Here is a 14,918-nt window from a genome sequence, read left to right as displayed (position 1 = left end):
CTCACTGCAGAAGACAACTACAATTGAGGACTAGGCTAATAATGCAAAATCTATATATATAATTTGAACTGGTAATGGAAATTACGGGAAAACGGCTGGACGGATTTTAATAAATGACTCCTCATTTTGAAGCTTGGAACTCAAAGTTTTTCGGAAAAATAGTTGTTTTCAGTGAAATGTCAATTTTTAAACATAATTTTCCTATTTTCCAAAATCCATCTGTCGTCAGATTTGAGAGCTAGCTAATAGCATTCACGGCCGACTTGATATTCCCTTCGATTTTTTGTAAAGGGGAAGAGAAACGAGCATCAAGTCGGCCGTGCTGCATTTCAGAATAAAACAAAACATATACTACAGTAAACAATATTAGACGAAGGCCATGATCTGCAAGAATGCTGACATATTTAGAGCTCAAATTAAATTGGTTATTAAAAACTTAACTTACTAAAAATAATTTACAGGTTCGATTCTGTGGTGTATAATTTTCTGGGTACAGCTGTGTATTGGATATTAAAAACTACAAAACTTGAGGTGGATTGATGATATTATTACCATTAGAAGTGAAATATTATTGTAGATAATGCTGTGATGTGACTATTTTTCATTAATTATACATATTAATGCTATATTGATGATATGAAAGTGAAAGGTTTGGGGTTATGTAAGTAGATGTAGAGAATAACTAAAATTAGATTTTGAGTTCTATATTTTACTGAGTGGCGGCTATATATGTCTTGGGTCTTTTTCATATATTTAATGGCGGTGTGATGTAGATATCTATATGCGCGGTTCTCTTTAGTATTGGCTCGAGAGAGAGTATTTTTCATTATTATGGAAACAAATATTCTTCATTGAAAATATATCTGAAAAATGTTAGTTGAACGTCTAATGAACTTAATTTGCTGCACAAGCCACCAGTATTATATAAAATACAATATAAACGTAAAAATAGAATATAAAAATCGGCCGTCGTATTCAGATGGTAACGCGCCTGCTCGCCGATACGACGTGCGGGCCTGACTCCCTCCTGGGCCGACCGCCTGGTTGGGCTCTCTCTGGGGTCCTCCCCAACCACAAAGACAGTCGGGAAAACCGCGGCGAATCCTCATCCTCATCTCGCCATCATCAATTCCATGAATACCAAATAACTCAGTAGTTGACACAATGATCCACATATCTTAATGTTGTCTATTGTTTGATATCTTCTTCTGCCTCGAACTCTTCTCCCGTTCACCATCCCATCTAGTGCATCCTTCAGAATGCAGTTTATTCTCAACCAGTGACCCAGCCAATTTCTTCTCCTCTCTCTGATCAGTTTCAGTATCATTCTTTCTTTATCCTCTCTTTCCAACACAGCTTATGAAACCAAAGATGTATGCATTTAGAATCAAATGGGAGCATGCGATTCTTCGATTCCAAAGCTAGAACTAATATTTTGTCGCAATTTCTGCTGTTTACAAGAGTCAGTTTGATTCAATTGTCACTTTTAGGCCCAATTGTATAAAACTCCCAGACTAAAGATCAACTTTGATCGAAGACCGAAAACTGAACCGAGTTCAGACACTTCTTCTATTGTATAAGACTTTTCTGCGGTCAAATTATCTTGGTCCAAATTCAATCGAAGTTTACGTGAAAAGGATATGGCAACATCGCATAAACAAGGCGAAATATGTGATGCACGGACCATGTTGTATAGGTTTGTTCATTGCAAATCAAGCTTTCAGGTACAACTCTCTGTAAAGTTGATTTGAATAATTTCGAGGGAAAAATTGTTCCGGGGCCGGGTATCGAACCCGGGACCTTTGGTTTATCGTACCAACGCTCTACCAACTGAGCTACCCGGGAACTCTACCAGACACCGATCCAATTTTTCCTCTATATCCACAGACCTCAAAGTGGGTTGACAACCGTCAAGCAACCAACTTTACAGGGAGTTGTACCTGAAAGCTTGATTTGCATAATACACGTCACTGTTCGTTAACAGAAAACCACAATTCAAGTCACACGGAGTTAGTGTGCACTCAATGTTGGTTGCTTGACGGTTGTCAGCCCACTTTGAGGTCTGTGGATATAGAGGAAAAATTGGATCGGTGTCTGGTAGAGTTCCCGGGTAGCTCAGTTGGTAGAGCGTTGGTACGTTAAACCAAAGGTCCCGGGTTCGATACCCGGCCCCAGAACAATTTTTCCCTCGAAATTATTCAAATCAACTTTACAGGGAGTTGTACCTGAAAGCTTGATTTGCATATACACGTCACTGTTCGTTAACAGAAAACCACAATTTAAGTCACACAGAGTTAGTGTGCACTCAACGTTGGTTGCTGGACGGTTGTCAGCCCACTTTGAAGTCTGTGGATATAGAGGTAAAATTGGATACGTTTGTTCATTGTTGCCAATCTAGCGACTGTAACTGTTTTTCAACAACAATTTCTTTTAACTGTCATATTGCTTAAATAGAGATTTAGCGACCTTTTTAGCACCCCATAATGACAAAATTTAATCTTTCTTTGTTGATAATGAGAAATCTAGCGACTTTCCGTACACTCTGTTAGAGACACTAGTTTGTTTTGTGCAATGTAAATAAAGGCGGACAATTAGAAGAAGGTTGACTGTTCTCCAAAGTGTTATCATGTTATGGTATTTGATACTGCTAAACATAATAAAGCTTTGTAAAACGACAATTTTCGTTTAGTAATACAGTTAATTGAAAATTGATGAATGTACCTATCATATCCATTAAAAATTAATGGTTGTTATAAACATAATATAATTATAGGTTATGGAATTTGATACTGCTGAGCACGATAGAACCTTATAAAATATAAGATTGTTTGTGTATTAAGGCAAGAAATTGAAAACATATATATATATATATGTACCTACCATATTTAATAATAATAATAATAATAATAATAATAATAATAATAATAATAATAATAATAATAATAATAATAATGGACATTTTATTTGCACAATCCGCCACTCGTATATTTCAAACAGAAAAGAAATAACTGAACTTGTATCATCTAACTTAATCGGAGAAATTGTTTCAGTCAAAGTTGACTTTATTTTAAGACAAATTGATCTCATATTAGACTTTATACAACACAAAATTCCAAGTTCAGCTAGAACAAGGATCAATTTAAAATCTGATCTAAGATTAAATGGTTTATACAATCGGCCCTTAGCGTAAGATTTTAGTGGTTTAAAGGGCGTTCTGAAGCCAAATCATGACAGTTGTATGTAGAGTTGTATTTAATAATAATAATTTATTTAATCTGACAGGATTAAAGCCATAAGGCCTTCTCTTCCATCCTACCAGATAGCACATATAAATACAAAAAAGAAATACAAACACTGATGAAAATGGTACAAATTAAGTTAAAGCCCTGTAGAGGGTTAACAGAGTCAAAAGTACATTATAGTGCTCTCATCGAGCTAATACAACAAAAAGAAAGAAAATAGAGATAGCAATGTTGATACTGATAACTGAGAACAATAATAATAATAATAATAATAATAATAATAATAATAGTAATAATAATAATAATAATAATAATAATAAATACATTACATATTAATTTTCAATTTTACAACAGCATAGTTACAATATTTACTATATGTCATGGGTTAAGGTGAAGTTGCGCAACCTGACATGTGTTCAACAAGCAATTCCACGAACTAGAATGTGATTTTTTAATTTAAATTTGAATTTTGATATTGTCCTACAGTCTCTGACGTGGTCAGGGAGAGAATTCCAGAGGCGTGGAATAGATATACTGAAAGATGATTAGTAGAAGGATGTTCTGTGCAGAGGAATAGAGAGAAGGTACATGTTCCGGGTTCGAGGTAGTGAAAGGTAAACAAAACGAGATGCTAGGTAAGAGGGTGTGGAGATGTGGATGATTTTAAATAGTAATAAGAGAGAGTTGAAGAATCTTCTTTCTTTAAGTGGACTCCAAGACAATAATTCTAGTGACGGTGTTACATGATCGAATTTTCTAATGTTACAAACGAAACGAACGCAGATATTGTGAACACGCTGTAGTCTATGGGCAAGATCAGTATTTAGATTCGTGAATAAAGCATCGCAATAATCGAAGTGGGGCATCACTAAAGTTTGGATCAGGTTCTTTTTAAGGCTGAGAGGTAAAACATTGGTTAAGTGTTTGAGGGAATGAATTATGGAAAAAGTTTTCTTACATATGTAGGTCACTTGACTTTTAAAATTTAAATTTGAAGCTAAATATACCTCTACATTTTTTACTGTCTTACTATATGTAATTGTAGTATTATTTATTTTTGTATTTGATACAGTGGCTAGATCTATTTTGTTTAATGCTCGTTGGTGGCCCATTATTATAGCTTCTGATTTGTCTGGGTTTAGTCTGAGTCCAAATTTTTTGAAGAATGTTTTTTTGAAGTATTTGAAGAATGCATGGACACAGGAAATTTGTTTTCGTTTTCAGCTGGTCAAGAGACGTTTTGAAAATAATTCCTCAAATTTATATATTTTTACATACTTACAGATGCCTCAAACTAGGAAGCTGCCTGGAGAGGGGAAGTAGTAGAGCTAACGGAGGGGGCCCACCTAGGCTCCGATACCCAGGTATAGTCATATTATCTAAAAAGTTGACCTCTTGACAATGTATTCAAGATGTACCCTCCCTATGCAGCCTTCTCAACTGTTATTAGAACTGAGCTGTACCGTTCTAGTCCGCAGTGCACAGCAGTAGGCGGACAGTAGTAGGGGAGAAGTGCTCTATGCGCCTGCGCGAACGAGACAGCTTGCTTCATACCTGGCTGTTACAAATCCTCATGCAATTATACATAATGTACATATTATTCTGGCCTTTTATTTATGCTATCGCTTTTCATATTCGGGACAGGCGCGCGGAGTACGTATGTACTGTACATGGACTCTAGAGAATGTGTGCATTAAGGTAATCGTTATCTCGTGTGTCATGCAACCTGGTCAATAATCGTAAGTGTCGATACAAACACATTATTGTGACTCATTTCTTTATTTTTAGCCATGTTTAATGTTATTGGAGTGGTTTACTGGGTTACATTATGGTCTTTCACAAAGGCGACATGTATTCGGTCCCTTGCCAGTGAATTTTGTGATAAAGCGGCTTTGTGACAGGTTTTCTACGAGTACTTATGTATTTCTTGCTAATTCATTCTACCATTGCTCCTTCATCACTCATATATCACCGCCCTCAGGGTTTCCGATAGCCTGACCAGTCCATACAGATTATCCTCTTTGGTCCATTTCTAATTTGCTGCAAATTCCGAAAAGAGGATTGAAAATTATGGCTAATGAACAATGATATTAGCAAATAGCTTACTATTGCAATAGTGGACAGCAATGATTAGTTACGTGTTCGGCATATGTAGATGTATTGTGTCCTCTGGTTATTGCTTTAATTGCTTTAACTCATGCCAACCACACATGCAATAACATAAATACAGACATGGAAATCCTACACATACAACCAGAAACCAAAAACTCAAGACACTAGAACAATATGAAATATACAGACACACTAAAACACACCCTAACAAAATACTCAACACACAGATAAATTTCAGAACACACACACTATTTGACACAACTATTCATCACACGAACGCACCCACACAACAGGCAGCGAAGTTGAGATGACGTCGAGACACAGAAGGCTCTGAGGATGGTGTCAAGTAGCACCGAAACACCTGTAAGCCACACATGCTTACGTAATTAACACGAGTAAGATCGCCATTTAATCAATTATTTATATTCAAGTGTCAAAAGTAGTGTACGAAAGATTCAACATGGATTAAAAATATATGTTCATCTCACACAAATATTTACTGAGAATCTTATTCTCCAGCAATACATACGTTTCCAAGAAGTCGTAAACTTTTCTCCCCTACCGATTCCATCTTTCATGTCACTTATCAAAGATGTTTGAACAGTGTAACCCTCAGTGCTCAGGTCACTTCGGGGTTTACCAGCGAAAGAAAGGGGATGAGTGAAGTATTGAAAGCAAGTCTCCAGGTCCCGTTACTATTGTCGCTTGCACTCACAAGTCACGCGTGCTTTGAAGTCTCTAATCCCTTCTCACACCCCTCTTTTTGACACAATACAGTCGGTTTTTCTCGATTTCTGAAAGTAGAGACAGTCCTTCTGAAATAAGTTGTTTTAAGTTCGCTCCAATCACTTCAGTAGAAGTAGGAAGATCTTTTCCACCATGAAAAACGTTCTCTCTAACAGGAGGCTCACCATGACAGTTAACAACTTAAGAAAGCATCTTGTTGTGACATGTAACCAAGGAAAGTGAGTACCGTATGGGATAGTTTATTAAGTATTTGTCTATTTTTTATGCTCGACCATGCCGAAATGTAGTAATTATACACCTAGTAGCAGTCCTTTAATGCATGTCATTAAAGTACACCTATTTATTAAAGTTCAGGTTTTCGATTATTCTCGGATATGTAATCGAAAGGCGAGGGAAACGTCACGGAGGCTGGAAATCCAATACTGTCGCAGAAGGTTATGTTCTGTTACTATGATAATTAGCGTTAATTGTAAATAATATTCAAATAAATTCAATTTGTCATCTCGTTTTTCAATTCTAAATCAATTTCCAGGTTATACATTCTCTGCATTACATCAAGGTCAATGACATTATTGTTCCTCGGAAAAAATCAATACTTTCGCGTCTGCGCACATCTCACAATTCAAGAGCTATGAACAAGGTCACTTCCGATCTTCTGTCAGATACGAATAAAATGTATACTTCTGAATAATTTAAAGTTAAAAATATGGTCGAGCATAAAAAAGTCGTATGAAACTTGCCTATAATGGTAATTAAGACGCTCGTATGAAAATTATGAAACTCGCTTGCGCTCGTTTCATAAACAAACATACTTGCATCTTAATTACTATCATTATAGGCTCGTTGCATAATGTAGTATTGTCTGTTTCCATGATTAATAAATGCCTATTTCACTGCCTATTATTACTATTTTAGTGCCTACATGACTGCTTATTTTAACCAAAATAAATACTTAATCATCCGGGCTCTAATGATAACTATTATTTACTTTAAAATAACGTTATGCATGGGACAACACTGCATATAGACTTGCAAGTTGGCAAGTAAATTCATAAGAAACTAGGGGGTTAAAAATATACTTGCAACATCTGTTGACATATCCAGTAAAATCTTCATTACTGCGCATATAGTTTGGACGAAAAGTCGCATTTTCAACCTCCATTACTTAGGCTACACAGTAAAATAATATACGACCCATTTCGAGTTTACTACAGCCCTGGCAATTATTTCAGTTAACACAACGTCGTTAAACATATACCTACAGTTCTCTGAGCGCGTTAGAACCTGGTGCTATAGTATAGGCACAAGCGAGTCCGTTAAAATGTACTCTTTTGTTCGTTTGTGTACTGCGAAACATCCGATGCTCGCGTGTTAGCTGTTAACGTCATAAATCTCAAATGACATAAAAAAGTCAAGCAACGTAGTCATCTGTTACCCTTATCAGTTATTAATCAGCATGTAAAGTTTCAGAATTCCTTATTGGTTCCATTTTCATGGAAACAGACAACTAAAGTGCATCATATCTATTACAATTGTTGCTTTGTCAGACTAGAAAGCCTAGATACCATTGCATTATCTATCTTTGAAGGAAGGAAATACGTAGTATGGGTTTTTTTTTAAATATATCAACAATAATGAAAACCCACAAAAGTTAGCAGTCTTTCATAATGAAACTATGAAAGCAAAATGGAAGTAAATTAATTATCGTTTGTTCAATAATTGTTATGCTCTTTCATCCACCCATTCATTCATAAAACGTTTCAACCAGTAATTCGTCCAATCCACCCATCCACCCACCCACCCAACGATTCAATCCATCCATACATCCATCTTCAATTCATCTATCCATTCATTCATTCATTCGTTCATTAATTAATTAGTTCATCCGTTCATTAATAAATTAGTTTGATAATTAATTAATTAATTCATCCATAGATTCACTCGTACACCCTTCATCCACACACTCAACTTCATTTCATCCACTCATTCATCGATCCATCAGTACACCATACGCCCATCTTTAATCCATCCATCAATCAATCCATCCGTTCATCCATCCATCCAATATTCTTCCGTTCACCTATCCATTCATCCATCCATCCATTCTTCTATCTTTCTTCCATCCATCTTCTTCCATACATCCATCTCCTTCCATACATTCATTCGTCCATACATCCATCTTCTACCAACCATCTCTCAATCCCCCTTCCTTCCATCCATTCATCCATCTTCCATTCGTACATCATCATCTGCCATTCATCCATTCATCTCCTTCCATCCATCCATCCATCCATTCATATTCTCTTCCATCCATCTCCCCAACCCCTTCCATCGATCCATACAATCATTCATCCATTTTGCATTCGTCCATCATCATCTTTCATTCATCCATCCATCTCCTTCCATCCGTCCATCCATTCATATTCTTCCATCCATCCATACAATCATCCATCCATTCATCCATCTTCCATTCGTCCATCATCATCTGCCATTCATCCATCCATCTCCTTCCACCCGTCCATCCATTTCTTTCCACCCTTCCATCCATTCATCTTCTTCCATCCATCTTTCCATCCCCTTCCATCCATCCATACAATCATCCATCAATTCATCCATTCATCCATCTTCCTTTCGTCCATCATCTCCCATTCATCCATCCATATCCTTCCATCCGTCCATCCATTCATTTTCTTCCATCCGTCTCTCCATCCCCTTCCATCCATCCATACAATCATCCATCTATTCATCCATCTTCCATTCGTCCATCGTCATCTGCCATTCATCCATCCATCTCCTTCCACCTGTCCATCCATTCATCTTCTTCCATCCATCTCTCCATCCCCTCCCATCCATCCATACAATCATCCATCCATTCATTCATCTTCCAATCGTCCATCATCATCTTCCATTCATCCATCCATCTTCTTCCATCTGTCCATCCATTCATCTTCTTCCAGTCATCCATCAATCTTCATCCATTAATCCATCCATGCATTTTCTTCCACCCACCCATCCATACATCTGTATATCCTCCATCCATCCATCCATCCATCCGTCGATCCATTCATCCATCTGTACTTCATCCATCCACCAGTCGATTCATTCGTACGTAGTGGTTAAAATTTTACGGAAGATTTTAAAACTGAAAATTTTCCTGTCCCTTTATAGGTCTACTCGTAAGCAATTCTGTTGTTTTTTTTTTTTTTTTTTTTTTTTTTTTACTGACTGCCAAGTTTTATAATTGTACTGATAGTATAATTGCAACTTATCTTTTATCTTGAGGAACTATTTGCCGTTAAAATAGTTATATTTACACAACACACTTTTACTATTACAGAGTCACAACGAAGCTTTACACACGAAATTAGAATCAGTTCATAATTTTAAAATAAATTAAATTTGGAAGTTACACGATTTGAATAGCCGCTTTTTTAGGTGCTCGTCCCACAATCATTACCCTCTCGAACAAAACGTTAGTAAGTAGGAAAAGCGTGTGTACCTCTCTCAGCCCGCACGGAATGGAGTCGGAAAATCTCATCCAGGACGACAGCGGCAAGAGAGGACAACTGCCGATATAGGTTTTGTTTACCTCGAGTTTGCCCCGAAGGCGGCGGAGCACAAGTCAGATTCATTTTACGAGAGCCAGGACGCGGCAGACGTACTAATATTTGCAGTGTGACACGTCTCCTTGTTAAATGAAGGTGAGCTCGGAAAGTTGTGAAATGTGTCTTTCTAAATCTCGTCTCTTCATGGATTTATCCACCTTTTCTGACTGCTACAAATTAGTTGTAGCCTATATGCGTTTAGAACAACAAAACCAAGTGTTATATCAAAGTTGAATTTCATTTATTCGTAGGAAATTTTTTAGTCGAAAGTATGCTATGAAATTAGTAATAAGGTAACTGCCAAGTTGCATTCTACCTTATTCAAAATTCTGTATCCATTGTAACTCGCAATTATCAGATACTGAGTGTTGAAAATTAGATATGGTAAATAAATGTTTAGGAATATTTCTTGATTTGAAAAAAGCGTTTGATACAGTTAATCATGATATCCTTCTTTCAAAATCAGAAAACATTGGTATTAGAGGAGTTGTACTCAAACTTTTTTCGTTCATATTTAGAAAATAGATATCAAAAACTCAAAATTGACAATTATAATAGCAATTATAAATAGATCAATATTGGAATTCCATAAGGTACAATATTAGGACCAATATTATTTATAATATATATTAATAATTTGTTGAAAATTGATATAAACAAATATGGTGGTAATATATTTTCTTTTGCAGATGATGCTGTACTAACATTTAATGGGGAAAATTGGGACAACACTTATTTAAACGCTAGCAATGGAATTAACGTAGTGAAAAATTGGCTTGACTCTAATCTCCTAGCCTTAAATACTAATAATGCTATCTATATTCCACTTTCTTTAACAACGTAGGGTTTACCTCCAGCTATGAATAAATTGTCACTTAGTAATACATAATACTTAATGTAATGAATTCATAAATAATTATTGTAATTGCCCACATCTGACAACTTCCACACAAATCAAATATTTAGGAATTATTATAGATAGGCATTTACGTTGGGATAAAGAAATTGATTTCATGTGTACAAGTATAAGAAATACAATTTATAAATTCATAATAGGTAGTTCGAAATTTATCACTAAGGAGGCATTGAAAATAATATTTTTAGCTTTAGTACAATCATTAATAGACGTACAGTATGGTATAATAAATTGGGGTGGAGAAGCATCATCTGTATTCAATACATTAATTTTATTACACAGAAGGTTAATAAAAATTTGTCTAACCAAAAATATGGATTACCCAACAAATTTAATTTATACAGATTTTAAAGTATTAACCAATGAAGAAATTTATAAATATAGTTTACTAACTTACTACCACAGAAATCAAATAAAACATAAAACTAATCGACATGAATATCGTATTCGAAGACAAAAGTCCACTTTCCCATTAACTGAACCTAAAATGTCATACAAGTGCAGCTCTTAAACATGGTGCTAGTTTCGGCCCAAGACTTAATAATAAAATTACAAACCATTTGACAAATTTGAAATATTTTAAAATTGAACCTTTTAAAAAAGACATTTATAAAATTATTGATGATATATAATATTAACAAATGTGTGTATTTTTTACCCTTTTATTTCTGTCGACTATATTCATGTTTTTATTGAATATCACTGGCTTCTGCCTGATTGTCAATTTATATTAAACGTGTTATTCTCTCTTTTTCTTTCTCTTTTTCTTTTTTTTTCTCTTGTGTGTTTGTTATCGGTCTCAATTAAGTTAAGTACTGTATTTAGTAAACTGTCTTTGTAAATTTTATGTTATATTAATGGCTAAGACTACACTGTACACAGCCTGGCTCTTACGGTAGCGGCTAGAAACATTTTTGTTTTATAAATTTAATTTGTACTCACTTTGCCTACTAGCTAGCTAAATAAAATTAAAAAAAATTAAAAAATTCTTCTAGTATAGAACGGTTTGATACCTCCATCCCAGAAACAATAGTATCTAAAGGCACTTGTTCACAATGAAACTTGCAAAATCAAGTTGCGCAAGAAAATTTGAAATGATCCATGTAAACATTCGCAAAAATTAAAACTTTGCATGTGCCACTACCATTTCAAGCAAATTTTTAAGTTGCATGCAACTTAAACAGTGACATCGTGTATACAACAAAAAGTGTAATATTACGGAATTGGAAGTTGCTTAAGAAGTTAAATAACCAGCAATCGAGAAGACGCGGTAGAAACCCAGAAACCAACAACCCCAGAACAATCTTGTTCTTTACAGAGATGTCCAGTAAAAATATGTCGACGACAGGCGTTAAATTAAGTAATGCAACTGCTGCTACAGCTGCTGCTGCTGTTTCTACTGCCACTACTGTACTATTTCTGTAATTCATAATATTAAAGATTGATTACATTTTGCTAAAATGTTCAGGAAATATGTTGAAAATTTTAGCGATGTGCGATGTGTGGATTTATCAGAATGCTTGTAGCCTATCTGCTATACTTCAATGAACTATCACATGAAAGGAAATCATATTCTGCGTTTATTTTTTTGACATGGCACTACAACCACATACGTTGCCTTTTATACCACGCATTATGGAATTTGTTTAGAGACCGTATACCTGCTACCATAATTTGTGGCTACTGGGAACTTTTTGTATTACGCGTGTGATTTTATATTTTATAAAACAAAGCTCCACATACTCAGGGTCTGAAAAACAACGTAAACAATAAGACTAATTACACGCGATGGGTTTACAGAGAGCTAACCTAGGGCTTTCTCTTTCTGCTGTCCCTATTGATTCACACACTACTCCGTCGATTTAGTAGAAAGTCAATGTTCATCTACTTAGATATAATACTTACTTACTGGCTTTTAAGGAACCCGAAGGTTCATTGCCGCCCTCACATAAGCCCGCCATTGGTCCCTATCCTGAGCATGATTAATCCAGTCTCTATCATCATATCCCACCTCCCTCAAATCCAATTTAATATTATCTTCCATCTACGTCTCGGCCTCCCTAAAGGTCTTTTCCCCTCTGGCCTCCTAACTAACACTCTATATGCATTTCTGGATTCGCCCATACGTGCTACATGCCCTGCCCATCTCAAACGTCTGGATTTCATGTTTCTAATTATGTCAGGTGAAGGATACAATTCGTGCAGCTCTGCGTTGTGTAACTTTCTCCATTCTCCTGTAACTTCATCCCTTTTAGCCCCAAATATTTTCCTAAGAACCTTATTAAAAACCCTCAATCTATGTTCCTCTCTCAAAGTGAGAGTCCAAGTTTCACAGCCATACAGAACAACCGGTAATATAACTGTTTTATAAATTCTAACTTTCAGATTTTTTGACAGCAGACAAGATGACGAAAGCTTCTCAACCGAATACTAACAGGCATTTCCCATATTTATTTTCCGTTTAATTTCCTCCCGAGTGTCATTTATATTTGTTACTGTTGCTCCAAATTATATTTGAATTTTTCCACCTCTTCGAAGTATAAATCTCCAACTTTTATAGTTCCATTTCGTACAATATTCTGATCACGAGACATAATCATATACTTAGTCTTTTAGGGATTTACTTCCAACCCTATCTCTTTACTTGCTTCAAGTAGAATTTCCGCGTTTTCCTTAGATATAATACGGGAAGCAAGTCCCCTGCAATCGGTAAGCATAATCTTTTAGTAGACTTGGTAGAACAAGAAAGTCAAGGAATATTATAGATGGTAAAACGTCAATCATACGGGAAAGAGTGGTTAATACATTATAAAAAAGCGAATCTGATACAAAGTTAATACAAATTATTATTATTATTATTATTATTATTATTATTATTATTATTATTATTATTTCCTAGAATATATATATACAGGGTTACTAACTTTCAGGGATGGTGGGGAAGGGCATATGTAACAATTTGAGATAAGGAACCCTGGTCCGGAAATGACCGAGTCGAAAGTTATAAGCAAAAATAGTTGTGTGGAAATGGAATTGTAATTTGGCACCACGTGCCATCCTTCCCTTAACCTTTGGAACAGTCGTGGAAAGATGGTATGAGCCGGATGTCTCCTACGTGGGTATTTGGCCCGATACAATCTGTGAGCTTGTCTACTGTTCCCATTGGCTCATCCGTATTCGAAAATCATGTCTGCATATTCCGCTCTCGTGTACTCCTCCATTTCACTAGGACTGATCGATTGGGCACTGCAACTTGTACACATACACTGCTGTCTACAGACGTACATATCAGAACCGACCATGTCCGTTACACATTACGCTATCTGCATTGCTTTAGTGTAGTTTCCTGTCCCCAAACTTCAGACAGCGCACTGAATGGAATACTGTAAGTAGACAACGTAAACAACGTCAGATGAATACAGTATGTGTAAGATTGACAGATAAATACACACAAATAAGGTGTACAGAGGAATAAAATTATTTCATTTCCACACAACTATTTTTGCTTATAACTTTCGACTCAGTTATTCTCGGACCAGGGTTTCTTATCTCAAATTGATACATGTGCCCTTCGCCATCACCCCTGAAACTTAGTAACACCAGCCCGGAAACTCCCTGTATATATAATATATATTATAAGGAAATACAACAATAAATAAATAAAGAAATAAATAAAGAAATAAAGGAGTGAGTGAAGTTATGAATTTTTATTGGTTATTTTACGATGCTTTTTCAACTGCTTTGGTTATATAGTGTCTGAAGAGATGAAGGAGATAATGCGAGCGAAATGAGTCCAGGGTCCAACGCTGAAAGTTACCCAACATTTGCTCTTATTGACTTGAGGGAAGCCCGGAAAAAACCCCAATCAGGTAACTTGTCCCAACCAAGATTTGAACCCGGGCCCTCTCGTTTCACGGTCAGGTGTGCTAATGAAGTTATGAATGAATGAATTAATTAATTAGTTAATTAATGAAGTAAATAAATAAATAAATGATTAACTAAAGAAAGAAAAAATAAAAATAATTCAGCATTAACCTACTCTCTCCAGCAATATCCTCAACATTTGTGCCTTTTTCAAGGCATTGAATAATATTTACTTTGTCAGAAATACTCAGACGTGAACGTGCTGGTGACATGATGCCTTACCGGTATACGGGGGCTTGGATTCTCGTCTCAACAGACCACGTTGTACTGTTTTGCTGCTTTCTTTAAACAACACATTTTACTAAGTCGACGGAACAGTGCACACAGCAGGATCAAAAATTGTCAACATAACTCCTTATGTTTTTCTCACGG

General features: G+C 35.8%; 1 non-coding gene across 1 annotated transcript; it reads right to left on the bottom strand.

Moving 5' to 3' along the window:
* Positions 1–1,772: 1,772 nt before the first annotated feature.
* TRNAI-GAU (transfer RNA isoleucine (anticodon GAU)) lies at positions 1,773–1,845 on the bottom strand. The gene has a single exon. It is a non-coding gene; the product is annotated as a tRNA-Ile (tRNA).
* Between the last annotated feature and the right edge of the window lie 13,073 nt (positions 1,846–14,918).

Source organism: Periplaneta americana, chromosome 14, assembly GCF_040183065.1.
Source record: "Periplaneta americana isolate PAMFEO1 chromosome 14, P.americana_PAMFEO1_priV1, whole genome shotgun sequence".
Taxonomy (NCBI): domain Eukaryota; kingdom Metazoa; phylum Arthropoda; class Insecta; order Blattodea; family Blattidae; genus Periplaneta; species Periplaneta americana.
Note: the sequence above shows the minus strand (reverse complement) of the source record. Positions and strands in the feature narration are given on the sequence as shown.